Source organism: Chamaea fasciata, unplaced genomic scaffold, assembly GCF_029207755.1.
Source record: "Chamaea fasciata isolate MVZ Bird 193981 ecotype frontalis unplaced genomic scaffold, bChaFas1.0.hap1 SCAF_6, whole genome shotgun sequence".
NCBI classification, from domain to species: domain Eukaryota; kingdom Metazoa; phylum Chordata; class Aves; order Passeriformes; family Sylviidae; genus Chamaea; species Chamaea fasciata.
In genome coordinates, this window is record NW_027094091.1 from 40,227,864 (window position 1) to 40,252,063 (window position 24,200).

Here is a 24,200-nt window from a genome sequence, read left to right on the forward strand (position 1 = left end):
AACCAGAAAGGCTTTAAGTTTTTGGGTTTTTTTCACTTTGACCATCAGTCATTAACAGCTCTGGTGCTAAATGATACAGATGCTGTAAGTTGTACAATTTTTTTTGTATTTCAGCCTAGACAGATGGCTGCAAAGTGAAACAGCTGTATTTGTTCTGAAAACCTAGAGGCACTGCTTCTTAGATAGCAAAAATTCTTATGAAGGACAGGTTCAGATTTTAAGGACAATCCTTCAAACTATTGCAGAAATAAATGAACTTGGATTCATCTACAGACCACTCAATGTCAAAAAAGAAAAAGACATGAGAACTACTTTGTGACATAATAAGAGTTTTCAACTCTCAATGTAAGCACTACTTGTAAAGATTTTTATTAAATCAGAAAAGGTTTCAAGGACACCAAAAGTAATTTGAGATCAACGTGATTTTTTTTTTTTACACAATCTGATCTCAAAGGTTTTATGAATGATTGAAGTGCTTGAAAGAGGATGCACATGCACTCTTCCTGTTCTAGAAGGATCTTGCAGCCAGAAAGCCAACCACTCTCTGTGCTGCATCCAAAGCCCCGTGGGCAGCAGGGGAGGGAGGGGATTCTGCCCCTCTGCTCTGCTGAGACCCCACCTGTATTGCTGCATCCACCTCTGGGGTCCCAGCACAGGAAGGACATGGATGGACCTGTTGGAGCAAGTCCAGAGCAGGAACATCAAGATGATGAGAGGGATGGAGCAGCTCTCTCATGAGAAAAGACTGAGAGAGAAGACAAGGTTTCAGGAAGACCTTATTGCAGCCTTACAGCATCCACAGGGAACTCATAAAAGAGATGGGAAGAAATATTTCAGCAGACTCTGTTGTAAAGGTTAATGGTTTTAAACTAAAGCTGGGTAGATTCAGGCTACATGTAGGTTTTACAATGAGGGTGGTAAAGCAGTGGCATAGATTCCCAGTGAGGTGATAGATGCCTTTACCCTAGAAACATTCAGAGTCAGACTGGATAGGGCTCTGAGCAACCTGATCTAGTTGAAGATGTCCCTGCTCACTGCAGGGGGATTATTTCAGATAAATTTTAAAGACCCCTTTCAACCCAAACTCTTTTATGATCTATCTGATTTACTGTTGGATATATAAAAATATCTTATTATCTGAGGTCACTTGCTGATGAGACAGCACAGACCTAAACATTTCTACCTTAATGTTATTTTTCTTCAAGTCTTAGTAGGAAGAATTTGGATGCTACAGAAATGTCTTTCTGAGAAATTTGTGAATTACACACAATAGGACTGGAAATGATTATAACCTTTCTGGAAAAAATAGGTTAATGAGAAACTACAGAGCAAGTTATATAAAATTATAGAAGAGTAAAGACTTTTTTTTATGCAATGAAGCAGCAGTTGTGATGAAAGAAATTCGTCTTTAGGCGAAATTTAATGAACAAAACAGTGGCACTAATACTTTGTTAAGGCTATAACTGCATGGTGTTATGACCACTGGGTAAAGTACTGCATTTTAAATTGAATGTGCTGGTTAAGATCCACATGGTGTAGGAATTGTTATACAGTGTAAGAGAAAAAATTGGGAATTTTGGAATACCAAAACCAGTGAAACTTGTGTAAAAGAGGAAACAATATAGAAATTAAAATAGATTCATAAACATATTATTGCTGAGACTATCTAGATTGCATATTGATGGAGTAGCATAATGACTTAAAATTCTTGCTTTTAATGAGAAAATGCATGAAATCATAAAAAATTCCATCTGCCCAACCAGAATAAGCATTTTCTAGGAATCATCCTCAATTTTCAATATTGCTTGGGCATTTTCAGCTGTGGACTTCATGTGCTTTAAAGATGTAACTTGAAAATCCTTTTCTTCTGAAACAGCCCTCAATCATCAAATTAATGTAAAGATCAGCAGATTCAAGACATGCAATTGGACATTTGGGGTGACTAAAAATACAATTGCTGATGCGCAAATAATCATATACACTTTCTGAATTGCATCTTGTGTGGGCCATTTGTGAAGTTACCCAAACTGTTTAAGCACCTTTTTTTAGTGAACCTTCCAATTTGTACAAGCAAAAGTTTTTTCACAACTAAATAAAAAGAACAGAACATTTGGATCTGCATATGAAGAGATGAAAGAGGAATCTGCAAGAGTAATGCTTGGCAAAGTTATAAACTCATGAATGATAAAGCTGCAGTGGTGAGGATATCACAACATGAGATACAGCCTACCGCCAAAGCAGTGGAATAAGACACTCAGTAAAATTTTATGTTATAAACAAAAAAAAAAGAGTCTGAGAACATGAGGAGGGCATAAAACAAAGAATGGAAAAAAAGTTAAGGCCTCGGTGCTTTGTAAGGGTAGTAGATGTACTTTTTTTCTACCTGAATAAAATATCACAGTAGATCTTGAGGTCCTGAATACTGTGTTGGATTCTAGACAAGCTCACAAAACTGTCATCAGAAGAATTTCCCTCACACATATACAGGCAGAGAATTTGCAACATATTTTCCTACTAAGACTTGAAGAAAAATAACATTAAGGTAGAAATGTTTAGGTCTGTGCTGTCTCATCAGCAACTGACCTCAGATAATAAGATATTTTTATATAATCCAACAGTAAATCAGATAGATCATAAAAGAGTTTGGGTTGAAAGGGGTCTTTAAAATTTATCTGAAATAATTTAGGAGTGATTGCAAATAAAACGTAGGCAAAAATGCAGAATCTAAGTTCACTGGTGTAAGACAGAAAAGAAAGTATAGAAAATTATGTTATCATTTTACTTACTGGAATAACATACGCAAACTTGAACAGCATAAGACATTCCTCTTGTCTAAAATCTGCTTTGTAGAGAGAGAAGTAGATCTTTCTCTTTTCATTATCATTTTAATTTTATACTTCCAACTCTACATATAACATGATTGCACCCTAAAGCCCTCTGTCATGTGCTTTTGTTTTAATTACTAGTTCAAACCAACGTAAAATGCTGGTCAAGAGGAGTCTTCAGTATCATTCCTTCCACCATAACATAAATTCTCATGTATATATTTGTATGATGTATACATATACATGTATACATGTATTTGTGGTTAATAGGCCAGAAATGGACCAGAAATTATTTTGTATAGAAGTAGTTATTAGACATCCGGAATGATGAATAGCAAATACTAAAATACTAATGAAAAACTAAACCTAGTTGTAGACTGGCCTTGTATGAAATCAACATTTTGGAAGAGAGAATTTTCCATCTACTAATTGTTGAATATTATTGTCTCAAGCAACAAAATAATTCATACAAAGCAATCCATTCATGAACAGAAGAAAGAGAACTCACTAAATAAAATACTTTTGAATGATCATTTAGCTCACTCATATTTGATTGTCTTCTTGGATTTCATATTTGGAAATCCTGTCTAATGAAGTTTTATCATTACCACTTTGTGGTGATTAAATACCATAACCCTCTTATTTGTGCAGATCCCCAGTGCTCCCCACTTCTATTAAAAGTAGGGCTCTAATGAACCTCATGAGGTGACACTAGGAAATTACCACTTACAGTCTGAAATGAAGCTCAATTCCAAGCCATTTGCATTTATGCGCTAAAACTAAATTATTAATGTGGATTTTTACACATTTTTAGCTTTAATTTTTCAGTCTAATGAAACCATAAATTTCAACCTTTCAAAAATATTCCTATCTCTTATTTAATTCAATATGTAATTGAGAACATGCTTTTGCTACAGATGGAGAGGCCTTTTCAAATTTGAATTAATTTGGTGTTTTGCTGAGTTAGTAGATTAAGTGCTACAGATTGCCTGATGTTCACTACACTAAATCTTAGCTTTCAAATTAATGGAATGAAATTTTGGAAATTCACAAGGTCAAAAACATTTTTTTGCAAAGGTGATAGTTATATTTTCTGCCCTTCCTGAATGACTCCCACAAAGTGGTAACAGCTGGGAACAGTCAAAGGCAAAATTCTACTACATAAAAAAAGAGAAACTCCAAGTTCATTTGCATATTCATTTTATACAATGTATTGAGGAATTATACACCATTTTAAAGAAGTAGATATGCTATGTTTAGCTAGTGGTACAAACACCCTAAGCAAAAAGTTTACAACCAGTTTATCCTTAAAGTTCAAGGTAATGTACCAAGTTGTGAACACCAGACTGATACACTCTCTTCTAGTGAGACTAGTGGGACTTTTGAGGAGAAATAAAAGAATTCCAAACTAAAAAGAACTTTGCAAATAGCCACACACATAATTTTACTTTTTTAAAGTCCAGTGCAGTTTCATCAAATCTTGTACAAGTAGATCTGTCACTCCTATATCTCTCAGTGAAATGAGTGACCCCCATGATGGAGGGAAAAAACCCAATCACTAACAATCCCACTCTCTTTCTACAGCAGTATTCAGCATTGTTGAAGAATGTTCTTTTCTCTGCCTTATATGAGTATTCCTCTAGTCTTCTGATCCTCTGGGCTAGGAAGGGTAAGCATATGTCACTACCTGGGCTATCTCAGCTTTCTCCACCAGTTTCTACTGACATGTTTGGTTGGGCATGAGAGGTACAAAAGTGTTTCCTGCTTCATAGTGTCACTTATAAATGCCTGTCTCTCTGGTACACCTACCACTACACACAGTGTATATAATAGGGCTGTTTTATCTATCACTATTCAGAGACCAACTCACAAATCTTTATAGTAATGTGTAACAGTATTTATTTCACAAAGCAATTGCTTGATTCAGTACTGTCATATTTTGCCTTTGACAGAAGAGAGGAGCTATCATTGAGAAAATGCTAAAGGATTAATTGCTATATCCAGTTACAAAATCTACAAAGAGAAAGTGTCTCAAAAATGCTCATAGTTATAATTGCAGTTAAAAAATTGATGATTACAGTTAAAATATTCAAATCCCCTGGTTCAAATTTTCTAGTCATGGGGGTATAAAACTCAGTGTAATACCTCTTTTTGCTCCATAATATCTGTGACAAGCTATAATGCATCACTGACAATCTAGTGATTCATGAAATGAAAACTCCTTCCTGTTTACATCAATGCAACATTCCCTGGGGGCTCTTCACAAAACACCTGTCCAGTTGTACGGCATGCAAAGCATGAGACATTTGCTGTCTTGTGAAATTTTCCTATTTCTTTTTTTTTTTCTTTTTTCAGAAGCACCAGTCTTAGAGAAATTTCAGGATCTATTTCAAAATCTGTCACCAGAATTTAAATATTCTCTCAGTGGGTGGAAACAACAGACTGATAACCTCACCACCGGTGTTCTCTACAACTCAGTGGAAGACATGCATCATCACACATAATTCAAAAGGTTGCTTTGCATTTATTTCACCAACTTCTTCAGATTCTCATAAAAAAAACCCTCTTTCACCCTTGGCAGAACTATACTTCTAAAGCACAGATCACACATATAGAACTAAAAGCATACTAGCTAATCCTAACCCAGAGAACTCAGAGACCTACTTAGCTTCCCAGGGGCAGCATGGAAAGAAATTAGCCACCTGCTGAGAATAATTCTAATGCACTATCCGTGCAGAGAAAGCGAGGAAAGCAGTCTGGAGCAAACCACAGGAGAATTATAAACCCATGCATGTATCTAACTTCCAACCCTGCCTAAAGTTGGTGCCTGTGCTCACTTTGAATGAAATCATTGCCCCATGCTGAGTCTCTGCTGAATTTCTTCTGACTGAGGAGATGCTGCAGCACAGTATCCTGCAGCTCCACCAGGCACAAGGTGGGACCATACCATGACACTGCATCACTCACAAATTCGGTGGCAGTTGCTGGTGCATCTATCTTATTTGGAAAACACTTATTAGATTTGGTTTCTCAAGCTACTGCAGTCCTTCTCTGGGCAGGCTTTGGATAATTGATGGGTTTCATTCTTCAGAAGGAAGCAGTTTTGGACTTGCATGCAGAGCATACCAGGGCTCGTGCACACTCCAGGTCAGAAAGCGATACCTCACAAATGGAAGCATCAGTGAGCAATTTTTATTTTAGGAGGTTAGCACATGCATAAACTCCTTTGGATGTTTTGGCCTCTTGCCAGGTTCTGTACTGTCTAGAGGAGCTGAAGTGTTGTACAGCTGAACAATTTAATGCGGTCTGCACTGTATAAATTGTGTCCTCCATATGCTGTATAACTGACCAACTCTCATAGCTCATTAAAAAATAGAAAGAGTTAATTAAAGTTTCTGCCCCACTTTTCATTTCTAGGAAGTGTTCTCTCAGCACTGCTTGAATAACTAACCAAATTTGAGAGCAATTTTTCTTCTGAAAACTGTAGAGATGGAATGATTGCAAATAAATTATATTAGACACTATTGTTTTGATCCCGCTCAAGAGCTCTTACATTGTTTCACAGCCCTGTGAAATAGTTGAGAATTCATTCTTCAATGCAAAGGGACTACTCTTCATAATTGTGACAGTACTTGGCCCAGAGGGACCAATTTCTGGTAAAAACATTATTTTACTGAATACTAAAATTTATGTTTCTTTAAAACAGAGAGAAGTATCAACATATTTGTACCATGACAGTCTGTTCCAGAGCTACCTATATTCAGTGGACAGTAAATTAAAATATTAGGAATTTCATTAAAGACAGATAAATTTCTCTTCCACATTTGTAATAATGCACAGTATAGAAGATGATCAATAATGCAATGTGAATTACTTTTGCTCCCCCCACAGAGACGTATTTGAACGTTTCCTTTAATCTGTTTCACTGCACAAAGCACAAAATCACTCTCTTCCCAAAGCATAAGATGCTATATCAGCTTTGTGGTGAGAAGTATCCTAAACCCAAAATAATATTCAAACCAAAGCTGTAAATGGAGTTAGAATTTGGATAATTCTAGGTTGAAAATTATGTGACAACTTTCATACTTTAAGGAAATCCAACTTTGGGTTTCATTTCATAAAATTATAGACTTAAGCAAAACATTTTATGAAGGACTGCACTGATTTTCTTTTGGCATAACTGAAAACTTGTTATTGTAAGGACCTTAGGCATAGGTAAAATGTTGATGGGACTGAGAAGAGCAACATTTAAAGCAGATGCTACACTTCCCAGAGTTTAAAAGACATCATTTCTAAATGTATTCAATAATTTTCAGTTATTAAAAACATCTACTGAAATTTGGTGTGCTATACGTAAACACAAATTCGTTTGGACTTTTTGAAAAAAAAAAAAAATAGTAATTAACACATCTTTCAGAATTCCCTATAGAAGAAACAGCTATGCTTGGTCCAGGAACTTGCCATGATTCTTCTAAGTATGCAACCCATGTTGTAACTAGGAAAAGGCAAAAGACTTGTTGTTGGTATGAGTTGCTATCATGAGAAATTTGATGTTGGTATCATGAGAGATATGATATTCAGTTTTCTCTTTTTTGTAACTTTGGAAAGCTCTTATAAAATACATTGATTCACAGTGCAGACAGTGGCCATCACAGGAACTTTTTTTATCACCTAAATAATTATTCTTTTATACATTACAGAAATCTTCACTTGTAATTTTACCTTAGAGAAAATATATGTTAAAAAATCAATAATCATGAGATTAAGCTACAAAAACTCTGCTGAAGGAGCGCCATTAACTAGTTTGGAAGGGGGAAAGGGGAAATATCTACCTGGCTTGCCAGTGAAGAACAAGGGGATTTTGTGCCTAGACTTAAGGAAATGATGAATAAAGGGATCCTTTAATCTGCTTCAGGAGCTGTTGTGGCTGCAAAGAACCACCTGAAACGTTTCTAATGCAGGCAGAGTGAGGAACAAACAAGACAAGCTGGAAGCCTTGGCCCAGTCCCAGATATTTGGTATCACCTGCTTAAGTGAAACCTGCTGGGTGAGTCCTGGGACCAGAGTGCCCTGGTCACAGGACTCTTCTGGAGGGATACATGGGAGAGAATGTGGGCAGGCATAGTACTGTGTGTAGTGGAAGGGATAGAATGCATGGAGCTCACAGTAGGCACTGGCACAGTGCCTCTAGGTAAAACTCAAGGGGCAAACAAATAATATAGATGTCACAGTGGTAGTCTACTACAGCTCTCCAATTCAGGATGACGATGTAAAAAATTCTTTTTTGAGGAATCGAGAGGCACTTCCAAGTCAATGGCTCCTGTCCTTATGGGGGACTTCAGCTTGTCAGAAGTCAACTGGGAGCATCACACAGCTGGTACATCTTGAGCCAGAAGATTCCTAAAAAATTTGTCACACATGTAGTGTAATGTTTCTGAATCTTTTGGTGGCAATGTTTCTGTAGCTTTCTGAAAATAACTCACCTTGTAGAAGCTGAATCATTTCTTTTGGTCACTGCAGTACCACTTTATCACCTTGAATAAGTGTTTTCTGATCTTGTTTCTGCAACTTACATGGTTCCCATGAGCTTTTCTATGGATTTCTTGCTGTTATGGTGTAAGTTATTTTTCTAAATAGAAACTGAGAGACATTATTCATTTATTTTGGGGTTAGAAAAATCCAAACCATGTCTTAACTCTGCAGAGAAAGGCTAGCAAAATGAATAGCCAAGAATACATGTAAAATAACTACGATGACATTGAAAGCTTATAAAGTGCTGTACAGGAAATTATAGTTCAGCATAAAAGATTCAGAATCCTACACTAAGCTTCTTTTCCCTTAGGTTTGGATTATGCAAGATCACACTCAGTCATTAGATAAGCATATGGAAGAGAGTAATACTTTCAGTAAGAATTTCACTTCCATTCTGGCTAGATGAGGCTTATTATCTTTAAGTATTAGCAGAAGTTTACTATAGATGGAAACAGCCTGCTCAGATAACTTTTAATTTTCTTTTTCTTTTAAACTATACTGTTTCTAAAGAAAATGACTATTTTAATATCTCTAGAACAGAATTATTATTATTATTATTATTATTATTATTATTATTATTATTATTACTATTACTATTACTATTATTATTATTAACTGTACAACATTTAAGTTTTGTATGCATTTCTGTATCTCATTGTTCCTTATTTTGTTGCAACTATACAAATTTCTGTACAGATGTGGTTAAAATCAGAAGATTGTAATTTATAACAGATTAAGGTGTTGAGCTCAATATGAATCAATCTTAGATCTGTTAAATTTGTAGCACTGCAATATATATGATGATACCATAAACTATTACTGTTTCAGAAACCTTAACAGCAAAATATTTGCCCACCTATTCATCAGCACAGCTAGTAAAAAGGTATTTGTGAAACATTTCTTTGTAGTAAAAATATTGTTGGAGTACTCAAAACAGCTCTAGCTAGAAAAGATGATGGTTCCTCAGGAACCTTATCTTGGACCTTCTGTCTTTTCCAAACTGTAAAAGTTGTCACACTTTTTGCATATTTGAGAAAAGTGCATGCTCAGGCCTACACACACACACAACACAGCCAAGGAAAAAACTTGATTTGAAGAAGGATACCACGTGAATTCTTCTAGAGGACCAACATTTATATTACTTTTTCCTAAGTTAACATAAAGACTGGTGTTTTCACGTGAAAAGACCAACATTACAAAACATCTACGAATTTCAGTTTCAGATGAGACGAACCTGTCTGCTAAACACAGAAACATTCATCATCCTATACAGAGTCAAGGATAAAATGACATGCCAGCTACTGCACATTTGCCTACTGAGCAGAAGTTTGCAATTTATAAACAACGATAAATAAATTCATTTGTTGTAAACAGTGTTTGCTATAAGCACCAAGCAGAGATGTTCACAGTGTTAAGGTCTATGAGCTACTAATTGAACTACTGACAGCTCTACTTGTAGAGAAAAAACAATCACAAAAACAAATAGAAAACCTTTATCTATCTACACATTGCTGTTGCCTAAAGAGCATTCCACCAAATGAACACTTCTCTCCAGTTATGACTAGCCCATTCCAGACTCATCCCTTTCGCAGTTTGTCATGTATTACATCAGACAAAGGTGGCTGTTTTCTTCTGATGAGAGTATGATAGAATGATAGAACCATACTGCAGTTTCTTTAAAAACTCCACCTTCCTATTACTTTTTACCATTTTGAGAATTAAATTTTTACCCTCATATGTGGAACTAAAAGTAGTGCCAAACATTTGATTTTTGTACTGCACTGGTGCTACTACAGTGGCTACAAAAGCGTAAAAAATATTTGTAAGGACACAGATATTGGAAAACGTGCTTTTGTGAGAAAGTGCATAAGACAGAAAATATTGGCTTATTTGAGGGATTTCATAAAGAACTGCCCTTGGATGATTTTATAAATCTGTCTCCAGGGATTCACAATCTTTATCCTCCTTTTGCTTCTATCCTCCACTTCAGAATAAACCTTTAAGGCTTCTAACTATTCCACTTCCATGCCATTTTGCTCTCTCTTTTTCAGAAACATGATATACTACAGCTCAGATGGAACCCTTCTGTTATTTGGGTTTGAGTAGAGAGCCCTGACATATTGCAAAATGAAACAAACAAAATATTGACTGAGTGTTGGCTTGGTTTTTTCCAATATTTTTAAGGCAATTGAGAACTGTATACCTTGGCATATAGAGTAAGAAGCTGCCAATGCCTGGTTCATCCCTTCCTCCTCCCTAACTGGGAGTTCTCTGTAAGTGCTTCCTAGAATACAGTGCAGCATGTTTCTAAAAATAACCAAGAATTGCACAGTAACAAAAGACTTCACCCAAAACACTTGGAGTCAGTGATAAGGCCCTCAGCAACTACAATTCTTGTATGACACCGCTAAAGATCTATCTATACCAAGCAATGCATTTATCTAGCACCTAGCACAATCCCATTTGCAGTAACAATAGCTGAAATAACGACTTAAATATCCAGCGTGAACGTCATGCTTCAAAACTTTTAATTCTAACTATAATTAAAATTGTGTTATATGCTACATTATAATTTAAGAATGGTTAATATATATTTCTGTGACTATAAAAGCCTTCAGATCATTTATCTCTTCTGAATAGAGGATGTCCAATACAAAATGGCAGATAATCACTTGTGTATCATCTCACTAATTTGACATCAATAACTGAATACAGAAAAAGGCAGAGATGAGTCCAAACTCTGCCATGCAATAAGGAAAATAGAATTATATTGTTTTCCAGTTGAATATTTGATTTATCAGGTTTGCTGATTCCTTTTATTTTTGGCTTAAAAAGTCAAGGAAGTGTGATGAAGAGCAGTGTCAAATCATCACCTTGTTCGTTATCAAAGGATGCACAGGGAGCATAGGGGAGGTATGACCATCCTCTTGTCACCCTTGTGCTCTGATTTACATTCTCTAGCACTAGCAATACTTGTTTGGTTTTAATTATATATTATCATGATACAGTAGGGTAAAATGCAACAGGTAAAGCCAAATTTTTCTGGATTCTTTTTTTCCTACTTTTTTCCCTATTTATGTGTGTGTGTGTGTGTGCCAGGAAGAGTGCCTGCAAATTAGAACACAAACACAATGTGTCACTGTCATTCTTTTTTTTTTCTTTTTGGATGAAACAGTGTTTCTATTTTCTGCTTTCTGTCTCCTTTTGTTTAAGAAATAATTATTTTCCTTGTTGAAATCATAAAATGGCATTGCTAACGTCTTTGGATTTTGAAGTGCACTTTTCTTGTTTAGTTGTAAAGTGTGTTTTTAAAATATTCATAAAATGTCTATTTTGTCTGTACATGCAGGCAGCTGCCTGGGTGACTGCAGTGCCTTTGCAGAAAGTCCACAATTTCTGATAGAAAGTGAAAGATTTATGCCTCTAGAGAAATCAAAGTGCATTTTAAGCTGGTGATTTTTCTCTCTTACCTGCATATAAATCAGAATACCGTAAAATTATTTTCCTAAAACACTGTAATTTAAGAATTTTAGTGTTATGGGGGGAAGAAAAAAGAGAGGGGGAAAAAAAGGGCAAACTTTAAGTTAACAAACAAATTATACAAATCACATGTGGGGACTATTTTCCAGACGGAAATCTTAGGTAGGCAGCAGACATTCAGCCATTCAGGCTGGGCCATACAGAGAAAAAAATGTAACTTTCCAAAGACAATTTACCACTTGGGCATCATTCTGCTCTTGAAATATGCTCGTGATCCTCGATGGAAAATGAATACTTAGTCAATGACCTTTTCAAAATCTCCTCATGCAATATATGCTGCTTTTGCTGTTCTGCTCATGACATTAGGTGGAAAAATCTTCTGACCTAACAGCTTTCCTCTGCAAATGCTGATTCAGAAAAACTGGAATCAGCTGATTTCCAGTTTTTGAGTCGATGCTGACAGACTGGACAGTGCCAGGCAGAAAGGGACCTGGGGGTACTGGTGACTGCAGATGAACAAGAGCCATCAGTGTGCCCTGGTGGCCAAGAAGGACAATGTCACCTGGCCAGTATCAGGAATAGTGTGGCCAACAGGATCAGGGAGGTCATTCTTCCCCTGTACTCAGCACTGGTGAGGCAGCACCTTGAGTGCTGTGTCCAGTTCTGGCCCCCCTCAGTTTAGGGAGGACGTTGAGACACTAGAGCACATCTAGAGGAGGCAACAAGGCTGGTGAGGGGCTTGGAACACAAATCCTCTGAGGAACAACTGAGGGAGCTGGGGTTGTTTAGTCTGGAGAAAAGGAGACTCAGAGGTGCCCTTATCACTCTCTACAACTTTCTGAAGGGTGGCTGTAGCCAGGTGGGATTGGTCTCTTTCCCCAGGCAACAACTGACAGAATGAGAGGGCACAGTCTGAAGCTGCACCAAGGGAAATATAAGTTGGATATAAGAAAAAAGTTTTTTATGGAAAGAGTGGTAAAGTACTGGATTTGTCTGCCTGAGGAGATGGTGGAGGTACCGTCCCTGGATGTGTTTAAAAAAAAGACTGGATGTGGCACTTGGGGCCATGGTTTAGTCGAGGTGTTAGGGCTGGGTTGGACTCTTGAAGGTCTTCTCCAACCTAGTGATTCTGTGTGATTCTCTGTGTGACTTCTTGCCAGTCACCAACTGTCTCATGCTAGGAGCAGTCCCAAAATGTAGACTCCCCACAACTTCTTTCATGGTGTTTTGGGGAGATATGGCTTCCAGTGTTTCCCACACTCTGCCAAACAGAAGAAGCAGCTGGATGCTGTGAAGAACTGACCTGCCCACTCTCATAGCTCCCAGCCACACCATTTGGCTCGTCAGCTGCACAGATGGCAGCAGCCTGCAGAAGCAAACTCTGAACCCCAGGGCACAGGAAGCTGCCCTGTGAGAGGTCTTAATGCCCAAGTGGCTGCAGATATAGAAAGCCTGGTAACCTTGATGATGCCAGGTTTGTGACAGCTTGTTTATGTGTGAGCTGCTGAGGGACCTGACTTGCTGCTTACCCATTGCCTGGCTGTGTAATGGGATGCCAATGTCTGATAAAAGGAGATGTTGGGATGATCCAGTCTGAAAACCAAACCTCATGTTTATATCTTACTAATGGTCTGTACTAAAAGCAAATCAAACATTACAGATCAGTTTATTTGTGTGCCTTGTAAAACAGTCTTATGAGAATAGAGCTATAAATTCTTATAACAAGTAAAAGTTTTGTGAGCAGTGAGAAATTCATTTCAGCCAGAAAAAACTTTTTAAGGATGACAATGCAATTACAGGCACAGGGAAGTCCTTGGAGAGTATTGGCTTTGTCTGCAAGAGGCCATAGGGAACATGAAAAACATAAGTGTTCTCAGCCACAGCAGTGTCTGCACTATGGCTAGATGAAGAGTTTTGAATAAAAGCAGGACAAGTACGACAGTCTTTAAGAAAAGGAAAAGAGTGTGAGGACCCTGCTGTGCCTAGTTTTGAAATCCAGCATTCAGCAGACAGGGTGCTCTTAGGTAGATATCTCAGCTACAAGTGTTACTTTAAAGGTCAGTATGACTGGACATTAGGCATTCAGGGTAAAGCTCTTCCGACAAGGATTAATTAACTGGGTTTCTGAGATGGTGACTGAGTGCCCTTTTAGCAGTAAATTCCAAACAAGTCAACTGTCAGTGTCTTAGCAAGAAATTCCAGAGCAAGCCGTAGATGTCAGTTTGTTTTAGGTTCCCAGCTCCTGGGTTAATTGGTTCCTGGTGTTCCCAGGCAGTCTGGTAGCCTTGCAGCTCAGGGCACAAGCTATTGTCATTCACTGTAGGCATTTCCAGCAAACTAAAACATTCCACATCAGTTGTTAAAATATCTGGAAAGCTCAGGAAGACAATGTGGTCTATGAGCTGACCTTTTGTTCAGATTTGTAATTTAAAAAAACAAAATCAACAAAAGCCACCAAACCAAAACAGACACCTTAACAATCAATATTTGCATTTTTCACTAAGCTCTATTGTCCATCACTTCAGAAAGCTACATAAATACTCAAAGCAATATGTCGTTCACTCTATATATTAGTGATAAAATACTAAGTGATAATTTTTTTAAAAATCAAACATAGGAAAATCTGGAGTCTATAAATTCACAGAGCACATTTTACAATTTTACCAAGTTTCAGTGATTGCCTGTTGCAAAACAAGACAGTGATTAGACAAGGGGCATCAACTACAGCCTCTGCCCCCAAATGCATACAACTTGAGAAAAAAGCTTAGCATTGTTCATTATTTGTCAGTGTAACTCAAGACCCCGTGGCCAACCACTCCTGGGGAGGCCAATCCAAAGCCACAGAGAGAACACACAATATTACCTCCTGCTTGGTTTTTCACAAAGTTTTTTTAGTGTGTAGTGAGCAGAAACCCACAGAGCCTTCACAAACTCAGGAAAGAGAAGGTGATACAATTTGAGAAGTGGAGTGGGATATGATGAAACCTGAGCTTGGGAACCATTCCACAGTCTGCAGAGGTATAACTGTGTAGCAAATATAAATTACTTGTCAAATTTTTGTTTAACATTTCTTAAAGGAAATATTCCTAGTGACAATGATGTGCTCTCCTCTCTCTCTCTCTCTCTCCATGTATGCATACACTTAAGCAAAACCCTGGCAAACTCTGGTGGCAGTTGGGACTAGAGATCTGATATTACTTTTATACTGCAGATACAGTGGTAGCTAATGTACAGTGTGTTTACATTTCATCAAAAATGGCAGACTAAAAATAACAGCACAGCACTCTGATATTTAGGAAAGTGATGTGTAGCTACCCAAATCAACACAACTAATTACACACACAGCTGTATCTTCCCATTTTCAGTAGTCACAACCAGTAGCAAGGATTCCTCTGCTCCATGTCTTCCTATTTTTCTCAGCGATGATTTGTTCAGAAAGATTCTGTACTGGGTGTATAAATGTGACCTGTATAGCCTGTAGTAACAAAATAGTGTCAACCCCAACATGAATACGCTAATTGCAAGTTTCCTACAATTCAATTAATAAGAAAATATATTTATGTCAATATGATTTTGAGCAGGGTAAATGTTGTTGGATTTGCATACATTGTATCTTTTCACTGTTTCTGACATGTAGTCCACAAGAAAACTTGGGAGCAAACAATCTGTCCCCCAGCATTTTGCACAGACTACCATCCATGCTCACTTTCTCCCCCACACCCTAGGTGATTGAATTAATACAGGAAATATAACTTGGTTACCTTTTTTGACAAATCCAGTACTTGCTTCTGGCTTCTTCCAATTTTCTAGCAGTTGACATCCTCTGAGTCACAACTCTCGTGCTTTTATCTTCAGTAACTTGGCATAAATGTCACTTCCAGCATGTTTTCAATGTTGTTTTGAAGATCCAAATGTCTTTTACTTAGAATTAAGAATTAAAAATTTCTGTTACAGGAAATATTTCTGAAAGTTACATTAGTTTCTGCTCTCACAGACAAAGGCAGGTTATTTTAAAGTTATTCTTTGAGAATGAGAAGAAGAGAAAATTACACTTTAGGTTTGCTTACAGATAATGAATAAACTATCAAACCATATCTTCAATGGATTGAGGAAACTTAAGTGTGGTTGAATGAGCAACCGCCTTTTCCAAAAGTTCAATCCTCTCCTCAATCAACCAGACATTTTAATTCTGCACCAGCTACAAACCTAATGAAATGGCATGGTGTTATATACATAGATACTATATTTATAAAATATTTTTTAACAAAAATCATTCCTCAGAATACTGTTATAATAGAGAATGTGAATTCATAGCACAACACTAAAAGAAATACGGAAGAACCCTTGTAGTGGCTCTAAATTTCTAAGTGGCTCCTGCAGTTAAGAACTGAATTTGGCTTATAGATTTAATTACTGCTTTAGAATTTGCTGTTGAGAACGCTAAATAAAAAAAGTTATTTCCAGTATAAAAGCTCCAAATGCATTGGTTTGTACCACCAGAAATAAAGTATTCATGAGAGTGTTCTGCCTAAGGAAAAAGAACAATGGCAAAACAAAATTATTTTGAGCTGCAAGAGTAAAGCAAATTTCAGTAATTTCCAAATTATTCCCTTATTGTTCACCACCTTGTTAACTGAAAAAGGATTTCAAATAGGTTTACAAAGTAAACTGTTCCAATTGGTGAGTGTATTTTAGCACTTACTAAAACTATCACACAAAGCGTAGCCTGCTTTGCAATACATAACCTGGTGTGCTCCTTAACAGTGCCAAGACTCTATGAAGACAGAAAGGCAAATCTGATGTGATTTGCCTTTGAAAAAACATTTCAAGGGGTAAAAATTCCACAGCCATCCTTGTGTCACACAGTAATTTTCTCTACATGATATTAAGAGGTAATGGACTAATCTTCTTTTACAGGGACATAAAAATAGTGCAAAGATAACAAGGGCCACATATTTTGCAATTGATACACCACAAAATGAATCTTGAACTGTACTGTTGTTGTTACAAGCCACTGGGATGCATTTTCAGTTTTGATTTATAGCTCCTTTGTTAGAGTGCCACTTTTCTTAGATTAGTCCTTCAAAGGAGAAGATTTTGGGGGTGTCTATTTTTCTTCATACACTATTTTCTAAACTTCAATATATTCTACAAAGTAAGCTGATGTTCCAGGAGCTAAGTTGCTGAAGTCATATCACATGAGGCTTATAGTCTGTAAAGGCTGATGGTATTCATGGTCTGGAATTGATGATACCAGATCCCTGAGAAAACACAGCCTCCAGCAGTCAGAGCAGAAGTTCCAGTCCCTTAAAACGCAAATTGCAGTAGATACACACCACTATCTTATGGGTTTGGAGAAGAAGGCAGATAGCTCATCTTGAAGCATATGCAGTGCTTTCACCTTCAGCATTTTAATTGTGTATCTACTTCAGTGAACACTATGTTCTAGTTCCTTTTTTAAAAGGAGGCATCTTGCTTTTTAGAAAGGTGTAATATGCTCACCCCAGCCTGGGTTTAATCAGTCATTGCTGTGGAAGGATGGGAAGGGCTGCTGATAATAATAATTTTTTTCTAAACAGAATCATTTCCCATTACCAGTAGAAAGGCTTAAGGCTGTCATGAATCAGAAGTTACTCTTTTTACAGATTACAATTCCCAGTAAGTATCTTTAGAAAGGTTCAACTTTGCAGGTGAGTACAAGTTTGAACTTGACAAATACATGTTAACCATAACAGGCCATGAGGTTTTTTATTTATAACTTGACAATAAGAGAATGGTAGTAGATAAAAATATGCACAATTTAAAAGAAAAAAAAAACCCAAACAAAGCAAACCAGCAATTTAATATAATTTTATATTTTAAAATCCTTACCTACCAAAATGATTTTTTTTTTTAAAGAATATGAGATTAAATCAGGTTCATAACAATAAATTAGTGTTTCTGTAACCTCTGGCTCAAAATTATGAATTTTACAACTGTAAGTAACATTACAAGTTTGGTGTCTGGATGGAATGATTACGGTTATCTAAGAGCACACAAACTCATCTTTAAGAAATGTGGCACTTATGGATATTTCAATTCTGAACCAAGAAGTCATTTCTTGTGAGTGAAAAATATGAACATAATGAAAAAAAAATCAATAGTCAGCAGAATTATTTCAAATAGCTGCGTAAGTAGCTTATATTTTTAAAAGTGTAATTTACGTTGGAGGTTTTAACTGAATGGCAGAAGGTCAGGAGTTTTACTGTCGTTACAGTATGTTGCTGGAAAGTCACTGACACCTATTATACTGGAGCAAAGAAAAAGATACCTTTATCTGTAGTTCTTACTATAATCTGTACTATTTCTTCTCAAAAGGCTTAGTTATTAAAATATTTATATAGAAATAGCAGAAATCTGGTACCATTGCAGAATGTTTTACAGTGTTTAAGAGAGCATCAGCATTTACTTTATAAACCTTTGCATTCAAAGGTTTATGTCTTAGACATAAAAATCAGTGCATTGTATAACTTCACTTATTAACTCTCACTGTAGGAGAGAACTCTCACACCACTCTTTCTTCTTTGCTAAATAGCCAGATTTTCTTTCTGTGCCTAAGTTACAGATATATATTTTAGAAATACTCTTTTATGAGTAATTTTCTTCCAGTTACTTTCCCTTAACTATTACACAACAAGGCATTTTAGATATAATGTAACATTTTAATATGAATGTAAAATGATCTCTCAGCTTTCAATGGCATAGGAGGTTAATAACTGAATAGGTCTAACACATTAATCCCCAAGTTCTGAGCTTCTGTTTTAGCTCACCTGATTCATTAATGAGCAAAAAGTCCCTTAGTTGTTTTTCTTTGTTGTTGTTACAAGCCTCCGCAGCATCCTCTATATCAGTCTGTAAAACTGATACGTCCTCTTGTAAAACAAGGACATGTTAATCATAGAGTGAAAGTACACATCAGCTGGCTGAAATACAAGAAAGCTTAAAAAACAACTTTTTTCAATTTTTTAAAATATTTTCCTAATTACAGAGAGGAGTAAAGCAACAAAGGAACCCAATTTCACGGCTAAAATTTTCCTGCACTAATATCAATAGACATTTTTCTTTTAGCAAGTCAACACCAAAAGAGGCTGTTTCTGTTCTGAGCCATCTGCTTTATTGTGTCTAAAATTACACATAATGATTATATGAATTTGAACATTTAACACTTCTGGCTACTCTGAGAGAAAAATGCAATTTCATAGCCCAACTTTTCATTTATAGTTTGGCTTATGCACTGACAAGGGAGAAAACAGTTGCTCTGCAACAGTTCTTTAGGTCCCCAGCCATAAAGTGAGTCAAGATTTCGGAGAGGTGTATAGAAGACTTTCAGGATTGCTTCAGCCTACACTAAATTACCAATAACATCAAGTGAAAGTAGCCACAAAGGAGATATTTTTACCTTCTTTTCCAAGGAAATCACTCAGGACCAGTGCTCAATTCAATCAGACAAAAAAAATTTATGGTAACCATCGTTAGGGATTTAGTGTACACAAGAATGTGACTTTCAGATATTTATTTCTACAGAGAAATCATTGTTTTGAAATCTACCAAAGTCCAAAGGTCTGAAAACACTATTAGGCCTCATATATGAGTCTTCCTTGTCTTCATTTTCTGGATTTTTGTTTTTCTTTGTTACCTTTTCATCTTCTCCAATCTAAATATCACCAAAAGTAACAAGGCAGAATAGCTCAAGAGAGGACATGGTCAAAAGAAATGTATTCTACTGCACTGGCAGGAGTAATGCAAGTAAAATAATTTCTAGCCATTTTATTCCTCATTTTCAATTAAAGCAACCCTAGGAGTACAGCAAATCAAACAACTTTTTTTTTCTTAAATTGAAATGTGTGTCAACGTCTTTGATTTAAACTTTTACTTTGATTAGTGTAGTTATATCAATAATTAGTTAGTGCCCTAATGTTTCTTTGGATCTCACCAATCCTATTCTTACTTTTAATTCCATTATGAGTTTGATGAGGTGCTACTGTGAATTATTAAATTAATGCATGAAGTGATTCACAGCACAAGGGGTTTCACTGTATGGATATACAGGTAGTTATTAACTTATTAATCACTGGTTTAACAAATTTTGCTGGTGAGTCAAAAAAAGGTAGAAGGCACTTATGGCCCTAACAAAAATCTGCTAAGACACATAGGTTATAGCTAGATTCTTGCTGAGAATTTGAGGAAGGTTGGTTGCAAGGGTTGATACAAACAGTGAACTGTTGCTTGAGAAAGCATCTTTCCATGCATACATGCTACATATCACACGCATATTTTTCACATTTACATGATTACATTTAAATTTCCTGTTAAAGATTTCCGTGTCTTTGTATGACTATTGTATTTTCAATTGAGGACTTTTTTTTTTTTCTGGTGCAAGGATGTTACAGAGTAACAAAAGTTATTTTTATTAGGATTTTGAGACACAATGCACTTTATTTATTGATTAGGAATCAGATTAAAAATTATGAAGTGGGTGATTTTTCTTGCTGATATGAGATAAAACAGCTACATATATGAGATTTTCTCATAAAATATGTATCAATAGAGTGTTTCTGATATTATATGCATTATAAAATACTGTCACATTACAGTAGAGGAACTACAACATTGTGTGACAAAAGGGAAGATAATGATTAGAGAAAATATATCCAGTGCCCATTTTAAAGTGCCTAAGCACTGTTTTGGAAAAACGTTATGATCTTTATCTTGATATGCTGCAAGATACGAATGTGCAAAGGAGTTATAAACTTTCTCTGGATAAGCAGCTAAGGGGATCCCTTAATGACAGATTGATGGCAGAGATGCCACTACAACGTCCGCTTTGTGGCAATGAAATTTTTGTGAAGACTTGATGGCAGAGACATGCCAGAGTACCACTTCACTCTATCTGACTTCCAGCCTGTGCAATGATACTTTGGATACACTTAGAGACTGACAATATTATGATGGTGTTGAGATAAGGCTAAATGAAGTTTGGTATGAAACCTTTGCCCCTACTGCATAAAGTCAAAATGTGTTGAAGTTTATTTTGACTTTGCAATAGAAGCACAGTCGAACTGAGTCAAAATTCTAAGCTCTTCTCATAACTTCTACTAAAATAACATTACTTAAACTTTGTGCTTAAAACATCTTGTTAAAAGTATCCACTACACATAGGGAAGAATTAGAGTAGTGACGAAAATGTAATTTAAATGAAGGAACAAAGAGGATGCTAAACTACACAGAATAATCTAAAGGTTGTTCTCTCATTTTATTTTTGTAATCTGCTAATGTATCATAACATTCAACTGTCTCAATGATGTTACTATTTCATAACTCATCTAAAAGAGAAGAAGTAAAGAGTAACTTGAAAATGGTGCTTAGAAAAATGAATTATATTTCTCTCTCAGGGATCTTATCAGTTTTTTAACAATTGGTAATCTCGTACTGCATGTTTTCGCATTTTATACACAATTATTATGTACAAGCAGTTCAAATTTATTTGCTTTATGAAAATGATGGTTATTATGCATGAGTGTCTTCCTGTCCCTCAGGACTGAAATGAAAATGAGATACTGCATCTCTAAAGGCTTCCCTTTAGCAATTTTCATAAGTAAATACCTTAATGAAATGTTTGTTAAATAGACACTAATGTATACTGAATCATATCTTACGTAATTTGAAGAAAGTGTTAGCAAAATTTCCATGAAGGGATGACCCAGCTTCTGAATTTCCAGTGTTAGTCTAGAAGACCTTTATATAGTGAATTTGATCAGAGTATTTTTGGTTTTATCTGCCTGTTACTGTAGACTTGTGGGCACTAGAAGTCTTCATATCGTTCTTATGGGTAATTTTTTATAATCAAAGTAGCATGTTCCTCAGAGTTGTATCAACTTGGAAAGTTTCTGACTGTAAAGTTTCCAAAGTTGGTTGTTTTCTGAGAGGAATACAGAGAGATCTGAATAAGAAACATTTCTGCTTCCACAACACATATTCTGACATGAATCTTTCATGAAAATAATTCATTATTTCCAACTTTGAGCAAAAAATAAATGTGAGCCATCACAAAAAATTACAGTCCCCCTTTCCAGTGAATGGCCTTGTGATGACTGAGCATGTAGTTAAAGATAAAACCACTTTGAACCGTTGTCAGTAAAATCACCGCTGGTATCAGGAAATAAAGTTTCATGTAACATGACAGTTTATATTTTAAAAAGCAATGTTCTCCAATTCCAATTAAAATAAGTCACTGCTTTCCGAGGAAACTTGTACTACTTGCATGAATCAAATCTGGCTTCAAACTTTCAAAACTTCTTTTACATATTATTTCATTTCCTTTAAATTTGCTCAGCTATTGTAGCACAGGAATTTATTTGCTGAGGTGATATGAATCTTGAATGCCAGGACTAGTACCTCTCAGAGATGGCATCAGAGAAAAAGCCATTTAGCTGACTTTTTGGAAACTGTGCGGATGACTTAAGGAAGGAGGAGAAACAGAATACTTCTGACTGCTCGTTAAATTAGCAATTTTAATTAGGTATACTTACTTTTTTCTCTTATGAGGAGTGTCTTCTGGCCATGTAACTGAGCAGCATGAACAAGACAGGCAGGAACATTTTTCTAGCAGACTTGAGAGCCTCTGCCAGTCCCCTGCCACATTCAAGCAAGCACTACCATATCTCCTAGCCTACATCCTCCCGTGCCAGGGCAGAAACACGTGCAAGAGTTTGATGAGCATAACCCAGTTAGGTTTGCAGTCCTAATAAACAGTGAATGTGGATTTCTAGGTCATCCTCAGATGTCCAGAAATCTATACGAAACCTTTTCTTAATTTCTTTTTTTTTTCCTGGAGTTTTTGACTCTCTTACTCTTAGTGTGACAGCATCACAAATATTAATTTCTTACCTTTGTAGGCTTTTACAAACTCATTAATCATCACAATACAACCACACTCAGTGATGCAGTGGAAAAGAGCAAGGAAAAAAACTCAGCCCAAAAGTAAGTAAGACATCCAGATAAACTGGATATCCATCACCACCAAGATCAACAGTGAATTTCCTTTTTTTCTTACACCACAGCTGTACCGTTCCTTTCAGTTCCATTACCATATAACTTAAAAGCTATGGTTTACACCTCTGTCTCTGGCAGACTTCAGACATCAAGGGACAGCTAAGCAGCCTCTTCCACACAAACACCTTCAGTACTGTGGACACTTCTGCATCTCAAGGAAAACATCGTGGAGCTAAGAAGGTATGGAGAAGGAGTAATAACCTTAATAGGGACAGATGAGAAAGACTGGTATTGTTTGATGCAAAGAGAAGGATGATGGGGTATGTTTGAAGGTCTGCAAAATCACAAGGGTGAGTGAACTCAGAACTATTTATTGAATAGGCCCAAAGAGAAACAGATAGCTCTTAATGAATTTGTCGTATCAGTTAAAAGCTTTTAAAAAAAAAAAAAATTTGTACAGTAGCAAGTGAACTTCTGAAACTTGTTGGCTCAGGAGCCTCTCAGAGGCAGCAGACTAAAAAGCAACTCAGACAAATTTAAAGACAATAGGGCCATAAACAGGTATTAAAGTGAAAAAGAAAAAAGGGACATTCTATCTAATATCTTTAATCTAATAATTGTGGATTTATAATTTCTTCAATATCGAGAACTTACAAGTCCTTACTATTTCTGTTCTGTTCTTACAAGTTGTTAATACACTTTTCAAGAGTTGGTCGGATAAAGCCCTGAGTAACCTGCTCTCACCTCACAGCTGATAGTGCTTTGAGTAGGAAATTGCATGAGGATGTCTCCTGAGGTACTTTCCAGTCTGAAATATCTCATGGTTCTAATTTGTGAGTTCAATAATTTAAAAATTCTGGAAAAATAAAATTGTTATTGTTCTAGTGTGAGTATTCTCAGCAGAGCAGCTTCATCAGAGGGAAAAGCACAGCTGTATTGAAAGGCAGAAAATTAAAATTCTGCTACAAAGTTTAGCACATATTAAGGTTAATGGGGCATATTTTGAAACTGCCTAAAGTCCATTCATTGTCACTGTAATAGTTAAAATGGGTAGAGGATAAGTTTTAACTTGGTGGGATTTCACGAGCCTAGCTGGAGGGGAAATCCTAGTCCATGGAAATGTTCCCTTTTTCATTTGGAAGGAAAGCGGTTGAGCTTTCTTGCTTAACAATAACCTCATTAATAAAACTCCACAGTGAGAAACTTGCTTGTGCACTGATCCAAGGGTAATGTAAATGGGGAAACCAGGCTGCCCATGAAATGAAATGCTTTCACATCTTGTAGAAACAGGATTCATAAAAGTCTATCACTGTTTCCCAGTGATGGGACATT

General features: G+C 36.3%; 1 long non-coding RNA gene across 1 annotated transcript in view; it reads right to left on the reverse strand.

The window, feature by feature from the left end:
• Window positions 1-18,797, reverse strand: part of LOC136290639 (uncharacterized) — an 89,888-nt gene extending 71,091 nt beyond the window's left edge. The window contains exons 1-2 of the long non-coding RNA XR_010721270.1: window positions 18,647-18,797; window positions 15,599-15,758 (exon numbers count right to left, since the gene is read on the reverse strand). This is a non-coding gene — a long non-coding RNA (uncharacterized lncRNA). The remainder of the gene's footprint in view (window positions 1-15,598; window positions 15,759-18,646) is intronic.
• Between the last annotated feature and the right edge of the window lie 5,403 nt (window positions 18,798-24,200).